This window comes from Lithobates pipiens, unplaced genomic scaffold (assembly GCF_037356315.1).
Source record: "Lithobates pipiens isolate NorthernLeopardFrog02 unplaced genomic scaffold, aLitPip1_a1.2 Scaffold_8, whole genome shotgun sequence".
Lineage (NCBI taxonomy): Eukaryota > Metazoa > Chordata > Amphibia > Anura > Ranidae > Lithobates > Lithobates pipiens.
Genome location: NW_027507903.1, coordinates 585,936,366 through 585,947,141, shown reverse-complemented (window position 1 = coordinate 585,947,141; position 10,776 = coordinate 585,936,366). Strand labels below are relative to the sequence as shown.

General features: G+C 45.0%; 1 pseudogene; it reads right to left on the bottom strand.

Annotated features, from left to right (window-relative positions):
* Positions 1 to 4,185: 4,185 nt before the first annotated feature.
* Positions 4,186 to 4,359, bottom strand: LOC143964626 (U2 spliceosomal RNA; annotated as a pseudogene).
* Positions 4,360 to 10,776: the final 6,417 nt, after the last annotated feature.

The window sequence follows — 10,776 nt, the reverse complement described above, 5'->3', positions numbered from 1 at the left end:
TTTTTTTTTTTTACGGATATTAATGCTGTTTATTTATTTATTTATTTATTTTTTTAGGGTGGCCCTCCACTTTAAGTGTATTGCTGAGAAAAGGCTCTATAAGTTGCCATATATTTAAAAATGAATTGACTTTTTTTCTTTTTAATAATGGACAGCAAGCCTGTAAAGATGTGAAATGCTTAGTATCTTTTCTCTTTGGAACACCTCCAGTTACTGTCATATGTAAAGTTGTAAAGGTAGGGATTGGCTCAACACACTTTTCAATGCTCTATCGCCACCATGTGGTAAGAAGGCATGCTAAGGTTAAAAAAGAATTGCTGAGCAATACAATGTGCAATGTTTGTGTATTAGATGTAGAAGTATTCCAAAAATCAGAAGACAGAGTAAAAGAAGATAAACCGGAAAGATATTTCTAAGTGTAGTGGTTGATATCAGAAGGTATTATATTTGCGAAAAAAACATTTGGTGCATCTACTCAAATCTGGAGGATTGAACTGCAGGTGAGAAAAAAACATTTTTGGTCAGACAGCAATAAAATACACTGTGTGTTTCGTTGCATCAACATGGTCGCTTCATCAGGACAGGTGTAAGAACACTTTTAGATAGGCAGAGACATGCGTGCACACCGCTGCAGCCTTTCAGCTTTCTGATCTGGCCACATTTAGAAAATCGGTATCTTTTAGCAAAATAATAATAGGGAACTCCTAGACAGTTGCTATTGTCCGCTATTTTCTTGTTCTGGTGGCAATTTAAACATTTTTATATCCATTTTAATTTTCAGTTCTGCCAATAATGGTCACCGGGACAAATTAAGAGATGCCCTAAACAGAGGGTTATATTCCTTCTCTTCCCTACACTATCCAAAACTAAAGAAAAATAATTAAAACATTAGATATAACTTAATAGAAAGCAGATTTGCTTAGTACTGCTATGCCAATTTACACTGAACAAGTAAGGACTATATTCAGGCAGAGCACCACTATGGACTGAGAACTGTGTGCTTTGTTACAGTAGCAGCATAGCACCACCTTGTGGTTTAACTTATTAGAGCCGTACGCCGTAAAATATTATTTTTTGGGAGCTACGTATTAGGTTTTTATTGCATTATGTGTTCCTGTCCTGGTAATTTATGTTTCTCTCATTTGAAGTGTTACTAAACCCACAACAGTAAAATCAGTCTGTATATGCAGTAAACAAAGCATGCTCGTTATACTCACTGTGGAACCTAAGGGGTTAATCCCCCGCATTGTGTAAAAAAGGCTGATTGATCCTGTCTTCTCTGATCCTCCCCTTCTTTCACAATTCCCCAATCCATCTCCTGATAGAACTGAGCCTTGAGGGCAGTCTGCACATGCTCAGTTTTGTGTGTTTTGCTAGAGAGGTTTTTTATTTTATTTTTTTGGGAGAGTACATGTGATCCGCAGGCCAATCAGCACTGACTAGACAGAGGGTCAGGGGTCCTGTAGCCTCATAGGATGGTCAGAGGAAAATGAAAACTCCTTCTACAAGCTTTAACCAGACACTGATAGAAGTCAGAAGACTGCTATATACTGCTGATGAGAAAAGGTATTTAGCAGTTTGTATTTACTAAAACTATTGCATTTCTATGTTTTGTGTACTATGGGAGACCAGATATAGAGAATGCAGGGTCCTGGGTTTAGTAACACTTTAAAGCATTTTTAAAATTTTGGATAGAGTAATGCCACCTACACACGACCATACTTTCCAGCAGACTAGGTCTGACGGGATAAGTCTGTTGGACAATCCGATCGTGTGTGGGCTAGTCCAAGCGTTTTTTATAAAAAAATAAAAAATCAGCCAGACCTAGAAATAGAACATGTTTCAAATCTATCCCACGGACTCAATTCCAACGGACTAAAAATCGGGAAAACCGGTCATCTGTGTGCTAGTCCGACGGACCAAATACGACGCAAGGGCAGCTATTGGCTACTGGCTATTGAACTTCCTTGTTTAGTCCCGTTTACGTCATCACGTTCAAAACGAACGGACTTAGTCTGGTCATGTGTGGCCAAGTCCGTTCGTTCAGAACGTCCTTCGGACCTAGTCCATCGAAAAGTCCGGTCGTGTGTACGTGTCATTCGGGAGGGTTATAACCCGTCAGGTTTTTTTTTTTGGTTTTTTTGTCATCTGTGTTCCATTAGGAAGATTTCTTTTCACTTCCTGTCATCAAAAATAGTGTCCTCATTGGAAGATGTCCCCTCCATTTCACTTCTGGTGACAACCCAAAATTTTGGATTTTCTTTCCCTTTTGGAGAGAATGGTAAATAATCCCTCTCCACTCTATCCAACACTAAAACAAAAAAAGTTTTGCCTCTAATTATACTATAATCCAGGCTGTCTATGAAGCTTCTCATTGACCCAGGCCATGTGGTATTGGTAGTAGTAGTCGTCAAATCTAACGTGAATTTTTCTGTAACGTTGAAGACCTTTCATGGCCTATATAAGATTTGAAACCTCTTCAACATTACAGAATAAGTCCAGCTAAATGTGACTAACTACTACTAGATACAGACAGGGGTTCTAACCCCAACCCACTCTGTTGAAAGCAAAAACAAACAAAAAAAGGAAATTGAAGTTCTTATCTTGGTACAACATTCTTGACAATCCTTGATGCATTTTGTAACTATATTGTGACTCTATGAGTAAAATATGCAGTGCAAATGCCCTATGGGGGGCACATACCACAACAAATGCAGCCATATTTAGTAAAGAGTTGCTCCAGGCAAGCATATCAACTCACAGCTAAATTACATACATAGGGGATGCCTTACCTGCCAAAGGATTTGTATTGCTGCTCATCCAGTCCTAAGATTTACACATCCCTACCACATAGCACAGCCAGCTTGGTGATCTGATTTTTTTTTTTGTTTAGTGCAGTTAAGCAGCACAACTAGGTCAATCTGTGATTGAACAGTGAAGGAGCAGAAACAGGCTGATGAGGTGATCTCAAGGCTCTCTCCTCCTGTCAGAATATTTCCTGTGAGGGAAGGTCCCTCTTAGCCCTTGTACACACGGAAAATGTCCGATCGGACCGTGTTGTCGGATAATCCGACCGTGTGTGGGCTCCATCTGACTTTCTCCGTTGGAATGTCCGACCAACAAAGTTTGAGAGCTGGATATAAAATTTTCCGACAACATGATCCGATCGGACTTTGTCCAATCGTTTGTAGAGAATTCCAATCGGACAAAGTGCCACGCATGCTCAGATCAAATTACAAGACTAAAGCTATTGGCTACTAGCCTGAACGTAGTCCCGTCGTAATGAACGAATGTCAACTTTGTCCGACCGTGTGTATGCAACACCATTTTCGGACAAAATCCGTTGATTTTGTGGTCGGAATGTCCGACCATGTGTACAAGGGCTTAGACAGTATTACTGGAATGAGTACTACCTCTGGAAGATTTTCCCCCTATTCTTTAACTGGTGACAACTCAAAATTTTGGATCTCCCACCATTAACAGTCCCAGTGACCATGGTCAGCAGAACAAATAAAGAGGTTTCAGGTTTTTTCCCTGTAGAAATGTAATGTAGACACATCTGAGGCCATAAAGGCTCCATCGCGCAAAACCCCGTGAACAAAAAAGTGAACCAATAAATCACCACATGGAAAAAAGTGCACGAAGATACCGTATGGTCACACGTCCGAAGAGAAAGGGTCTTAATCCCTGAATTCCCCGGGTGGCGCAAGGATCCTGACAGGGGGGCAAGGTACTCTGGTCAACCTAGGCCCAAGCCAGGTGGATGCCACTTCTTAGGAACCATGTTGAGGCTGACTCTTCAAGTATTTAGTGAGGACTCTCCTGAAGAGAAAGACCTTCTCCCCAACATCAGGACAAGCCCCAATATCCTGCACTCTTCATCTCTGAGTAAAATAAATAAATAAATAAACCACACATGCAGTGTAAATGCACAAAGCAGGCCTTTACGGGAGGTATGAAGATTGCTCTGAGCTAGCCAGAAGGTCTGCCCAAGAAAATCGAACAAGTACGGCGAGGTGGTGTGACCTAATGGGGTCCAAAAACCATAGTGTTTTTCGGGCACCCCTGGGACGCCACCACCGGGGAGCACATCATCAAGAGCTCCTTGCACCTCCTACTCCTAGACTAGACAGATGCAGCACCATCCCTGCCAGAAAGGCATTATCACTTAGGGAGATCTTGCCTACAATCAGGGGCAAGACTAGCGAACCAGGCCAGATTCCACCTGGGAGAAAGTACCCAGTACCCACCTTATTACAACAGGAAATGATAACCAGCGCCCTCCCTTGGTTAGGGATACCGGTGTCCTGATAAGAACAGATACTACATTTGATCTTAGTCAAAAGGCCAAGAAGCAATAATAAATAGGACTAGTTCACTAGATTGATCTTGCTGGAATTAATATATAATAGACACAATAATTTTCTCCTACAGGGTTTGGTTGCAGATTGGTCTCAGCTGAGTAGGAGAGAATGTTTAAAAATTGTAATGGAATTATGGTGGGAGGGTAATGTAGATAAAACTGAGCCAGATGATTTTGAGAGGGAAAAAAAATAAAATGTTTCCTCAGCCCGGGGACTTTCTAACAAACCATCAGCAACTTTTCCACTGCTGGCCATGAGCACCAAAATTTTCTGCTTTTGTCAGCCAAGTCATGAAAGATATCAATGGATTGTTTAGTGATTTACATACAGAAGACAATTTGAATGCAGCACAAGAAACACTGGAGGATTGTCACATAATGGTTCTCTTATTGAGAGCATTACTATTTTTTTTATTTTTTTTTTACTATTTTCTATGGGAACATAATGAAACATTGCCGTCTTATGAGAGATATACTCTTCATCTATTGGATATGTTTTCTGATAAAGAATTACTTGAAGTTGGTAAGTCATTCAGGGGTGCCCTCTTACCCCAGAAACATGGGTGAACCAGCATGTTACGGCTATTTATGTGATTTCCAGTGTTTGCACAGTGGCACTATTTAATGTGCGAGTTGCAGGCCTTTTATATAGTTAGGTTGAAAAAAAAGACACAAGTCCATCCAGTTCAACCATAAAAATAAATAAAAAATAACGGCCTACAATCATGGTTGTAGGCCAGCCTGTTATACCAGGCCCCACACCAGAAGCATAACCAACTTTTTCCCGCATGTCCTGGCACTGATTATGGAGCTATTTCACAGAACACCAATCTTCCTCCACCAGTTCCTTTCTCAACCCTGTCCTCAAGTACTCCCAACAGGCCATGTTTGCAGGTAGTCCTTTATTGTGCACAGGTGCTTTAAATCAAAGTCAATGGCTTGGTATTTTGGACAGCTATTTTATCTAAGAGAAATTCCCAAAACATGGCCTGTTGGGGGTACTTGAGGACACGGTTGAGAACCACTGCTTTACACACTTTACTCTTCAACATGGAGGGAAGCTGTTGTATAATTCACGGGCCTTGCACACTCGTGTCCATAGGAAAGCTCTGCTATGCAGCAAACCCTAAATGAGGGCAGTAGTGTATTTAGGTTTTGTGCTTCCCTAGGCCTCACGAAACCCGTGCACCCCTTAATTAAAATATGACACACCCTTCCGGTCAAGGCCACACCCCTTGCTGTTTAAAGTTGGGACACTAGTTCTGAGGGCGGGGGGGGGGGGTGGCTTAATGGATTCCCTTAATTTGCATAGATTTCCTCTTACTTCCTGTTTGACTATGGGGCAGGAAGTGAAGGGAAATCTCTGCAATGGGACAGGGATGGTAAAAAATAAACTGACAGGGGCTATAACCCTCCCTTATTATATCCAAAATGAAAAAAAAAAGTGTTGGCTATAGTTCTCCTTGAAAGCGGGACTGTACTGCGTAAAAAAAATATTAAAAGCCAGCAGCTACAAATACTACAGCTGCTGACTTTTAATAAATGGACACTCACCTGTCCCGGGGTCCAGCGATGCCGGCAGCTGAGGCCGATCGATCGCTCAGCTCTCGGCTGCTGCCGCCACCATTCTAGGCGAGGGAATCAGGAAGTGAAGCGAAACGGCTTCACTTCCCGGTTCCCTACTGCGCATGCGCGAGTTGCGCAGCGCAATAGGAATTGTCCGCGCTGTCTCTGGGACCCGTGTGTGTCCTAGCAGACAGCGCGGCAGGACAGGAAATGGCATAGACTCCCACGGGAGTCTATGCCCAGAAGTGGGTGTAAATACCTGTCTTTGACAGGTATCTGCACCCCCCTCCCCCCTGAAAGGTGCCAATTGTGACACCGGAGGGGGGGAGGGTTCCGATCAGCGGAAGTTCCACTTTAGGGTGGAACCCCGCTTTAAGCACAAATTTCTGATAATTTTATGGAGAGGACTAAGAAGATATAACAATGCCAATGGCGCAGCAGAAAACATTGCACAGTGAGGAAGGTTTGTAGTCCAGGATGATAGGACAGTCAAAATTAGAAGTGGTGCCCCCCCCCCCCACATTTGCGGAATGCCGGAAGCAGTGCGGCACACTTTATGGGGGAGCTAGACTAATTTGCCTCTCAGCACAAGCCGGCGAGGACTCTTTCCGTGCTGCCCTCTTCAAAGTGCTGTGCTAGGCCTAGGCCTTGTCGGCCTAGGCCAGGATACAGAGTTGAATGAGGGTCCCTGCCACTAGGAAGGTAAACCATAAAGCCACTAACCCATCCCTATGTCAGAACCTTCATTACCGGCCGCCACCACCATCTCTGCTCCCCAACTGGCTGCTTTTCCTTCTTTTACCTTTCTCTCTCTCTCCATTACTTCTCTTCTCTCTCCAAAGTTTTCGTATAACCAGGAACTTCCAACACATCCCCATACACTGTAGAATCTCACCCATTAGTTATTTTCTATAATTAGACCAGACATTTTACTTAACCAGCAACTCTGTTTACTGGGTAAGCATATGGCAATACAACTTCTTCCATATGGTTCCATTCTTTAGGGCTATGCTGTGGTGATTATACCTTTAACGTGTAGTAGTTTCCAACAAAGGTAAAGTAGTTTGCCAATAGCCCCACTTCAGGGTCCAAGAGTTTAACTACACCATACTATTTGCATGCGCATGAACTTTAATAGCCTCCCAGTCTTAGTCCGTAGGGTTCAATATTGAGTTGGCCCACCCTTTGTAGCTATAACAGCTTCAACTCTTCTGGGAACGCTGTCCACAAGGTTTAGGAATGTATCTATAGGAATATTTGACCCTTCTTCCAGAAACCCATTTGTGAGGTCAGGCACTGATGTTGGACATGAAGGCCTGGCTTCCAGTCTCCGCTCTAATTCATCAAAAAGGTGCTCTATTGGGTTGAGGTCAGGACTCTGTGCAGGCCACTCAAGTTCCTCCACCCCAAACTTGCTCATCCATGTCTTTATGAACCTTGCTTTGTGTACTGGTACGCAGTCATGTTGGAACAGGAAGGGGCCATCCTCAAACTTCGGGAGCATGAAATTGTCCAAAATGTCTTGGTATGCTGATGCCTTTGGAGTTACCTTCTCTGGAACTAACCCTTGAAATACAACCCCTCACCATAATCCCCCCTGACCAGTGCACAAAGAAAGATCTATAAAGACATGGATGACCGAGTTTGGGTTGGAGGAACTTGACTGGCCTGACCTCAACCAACAGAACATCTTTGGGATAAATTAAGAGTGCAGACTGAAAACTAGGCCTTCTTGTCTGTGCAAACTACCGGCTTGACCTTTGTCAAAGACATCGCTAAATTCACGGTACTCCTCTGGCAAGGAGGGTGAAGAGGTGCACAAAACCTTAACCAGTTACTGAAGACATGTTTTCCTGCATTGTGGCAACCAGAAAAGAACCTCAGCATGATAGCAATCAAAAGAGGGGTTGTGCCTCTGTAACCAAGGATAACCAACGACCACCAGGTAATGAGGTGAGGAAATGACATGAAATTGGATTATCTCATTATGAAGAGCCCCTATGGCCATGGTCAGTGGGGCAGTCTCATGAGTCACATGGGCAGGCTGTAAAGGTCACCTATCAGGTCTCCTACCTATGGCAAGTAGAGTGGCACAAAGCTGCAGCGGAATTGAGTGCTTAGAAACAGAGGTATGATCTTTGAACAGGCCTACAGCTCCAGAGTTGATTGGAGCCTGTGTACCAATGGACAACTCAGACCAAGAAAGGGTAACCGGAACTAGAGGCTTATCATTCAGGATAACAGGGGATGCAACAACGCCAACTAAGGTCTGTCCCCTACAGCAGTGGTTCCCAACCTTTTTGGCACCGGGGACCGGCATTGTGGATGAAATTTGTGGCAAGGCCCGGGGGGTGGGCGCATGGGGGACGATTCGGCTTTTCGCGGCCAATTTGTCAGGAAATGGCTGGTGTTAGCACTTCATCACAACACCATGGTTAATGTGGTGTCAGGATGATTGAAGTGCATAATTTTTATTATTGTATTGTAATATAAAATGAAATAGTTCAACTCACCATAATGCAGAATCTGTCACTAGATGCAGCTTGTCACTTGCTACCAGCTTGCCACGTTGCCTATCACCAGATTTCCACATGCCACATCGCCTGCCACCAGATGCAGACTGCCACATGCCATCAGATGCAGATTGACACATGCCACAGTCACATGTCACCAGATGCAGATTGCCACAGTTCAATGCCACCAGATTGCCACGTCACCAGATGCAGATTGCCACAGACACATGCCACCAGATGCAGATTGCCACGGTCACTTGCCACATGCCACCAGATGCAGATTGCCACAGTCACTTGCCACATGCCACCAGATGCAGATTGCCACAGTCACTTGCCACCAGATGCAGATTGCCACAGTCACTTGCCACATGCCACCAGATGCAGATTGCCACCAGCCACATGCCACCAGATGCAGATTGCCACATGTCACCAGATACAGATTGCCACAGTCACTTGCCACCAGATGCGCATTGCCACAGTCACTTGCCACAGCCACCAGATGCAGATTGCCACATGTCACCAGATTCAGATTGCCACAGACACATGCCACCAGATGCAGATTGCCACAGACACATGCCACCAGATGCAGATTGCCACAGATACATGCCACCAGATGCAGATTGCCACAGACACATGCCACCAGATGCAGATTGCCACAGTCACTTGCCACCAGATTCAGATTGCCACAGACACATGCCACTAGATGCAGCATCTTAAATGCAAATTGTCACTAAGTGCAGTGCAGTGGAGTAGAGTGGAGGGTTCTGCGTGAGAGAGAACAGAGGTGATGTGGGGCGGGCTGTGAGAGATGATGTAATCTCTCTGCTCCCCCGCTTCACCTCCAACAGTATACTGGCCGGGCTGTGTGGGCGAAACAGCGGTGATGTGGGTGGGCGGTGGGAAATGATGTCATCTCTCTGCTTGTCTGCTTCACCCCCAGCAGTGTAGCGGCAGGGCTGTGTGGGCGGAAGTGCGGTGATCGTTCTGCTCGCCGCCGCATCTCAGTGCACACTTCGCGGCCCGGCTGCAAACGGGCTACGGCCCGGGGGTTGAAAACCCCTGCCCTACAGGACCTCAAGGTGCGGGCGTTTCCTGGACGGGTAGGACAAGACTTCAAAAAATGACCTTCCCGGCCACAATCTCTCCCTCCACCTAAAGGCCCTCTCCTCCGCAGAGAGATGTGTGAAGCCCAACTGCATGGGTTCCACTTCACTGGCAGACTCGTTACTAGGAGGCATGGGAGGTGAGTGAGGCAAGAGTGGGAATGCAAAGGTCATAGACAAACATACAGGAGGCTTCCACAAGTGCCCCTTAAAAGGAAGGTTTCTCTCGAAGTCTGGAGTCAATGAAAATGGCAAATGTGATTAACTTCTCCAGATTGGTAGGTATATCTTGGGCTGCTCTCCTCTTTAATGTTATCCAAGAGACCATGAGAAAAAGCAGCCACGAGGGCCTCATTGTTCCAAGCAACCTCTGCTGCCAGAGTACAGAATTCAATGGCGTAATCAACAACAGTTCTTGTACTCTGTTTGATAAACATGAGGCTCTTGGCAGCAGAAGTGGAGCGAGTGGGAACCTCAAATACCCTCTTATAGGAAGCCACAAACCCAGGACAATGCATCTCCCATAGAGGGTTTGCCAAGGCCAAGGCTCTATCACATGGATATGCAATTAGAGGACCTCCAGCTGTTCCCATGAGGCATAGCATGATGGGTTCCCCATGAGGCATAGCACGATAGACACCCAGAGGCAGAGACATGATGGAACTTGTAGTTTTTCAACAGCTGGAGGTCCGCTAATTGCATATCCCTGCTCTATCAGAAAGCAAAGAAATAATGAAGCCTACTTTGCTTCTGTCCATGGGGAACACCTGAGGCAGCATCTCAAAGTATATCCAGACTTGGTTGAGAAACCCTCTGCATTGAACTTGATTGCCCCCAAATCGTTGGAGAAGTGGAGCGGAACCAGACATACCTCTTACAGAAGTAATATTTGAGGCGGGTACCTGCACAGAGACTGGAGCAGCAGCAGGGACAGCCTGCAACACTGGTTAAATTGGAACATCCAAAGTGGGAGGATCCAGGTGAGCAGTGTGAATCAGGAGCATCTGTAATGCTATGGCAAACTGATACATGCGGTGGTCCTGCTCAAACGGGAAAAAATATTACCACTCAGTGGATTGCCTGCATCGACTGAATTCATGGCCTTCGCTTCCTGTCAGGAACCATGAATCAGTCCGAGACAGAAATGCAGTAAAAATTGCACCTTTTAATATAATAGTAAAAATGGTACAGATCAGTAAACGTGGTCAAGCCAGGGATCAGTACCCAAAGC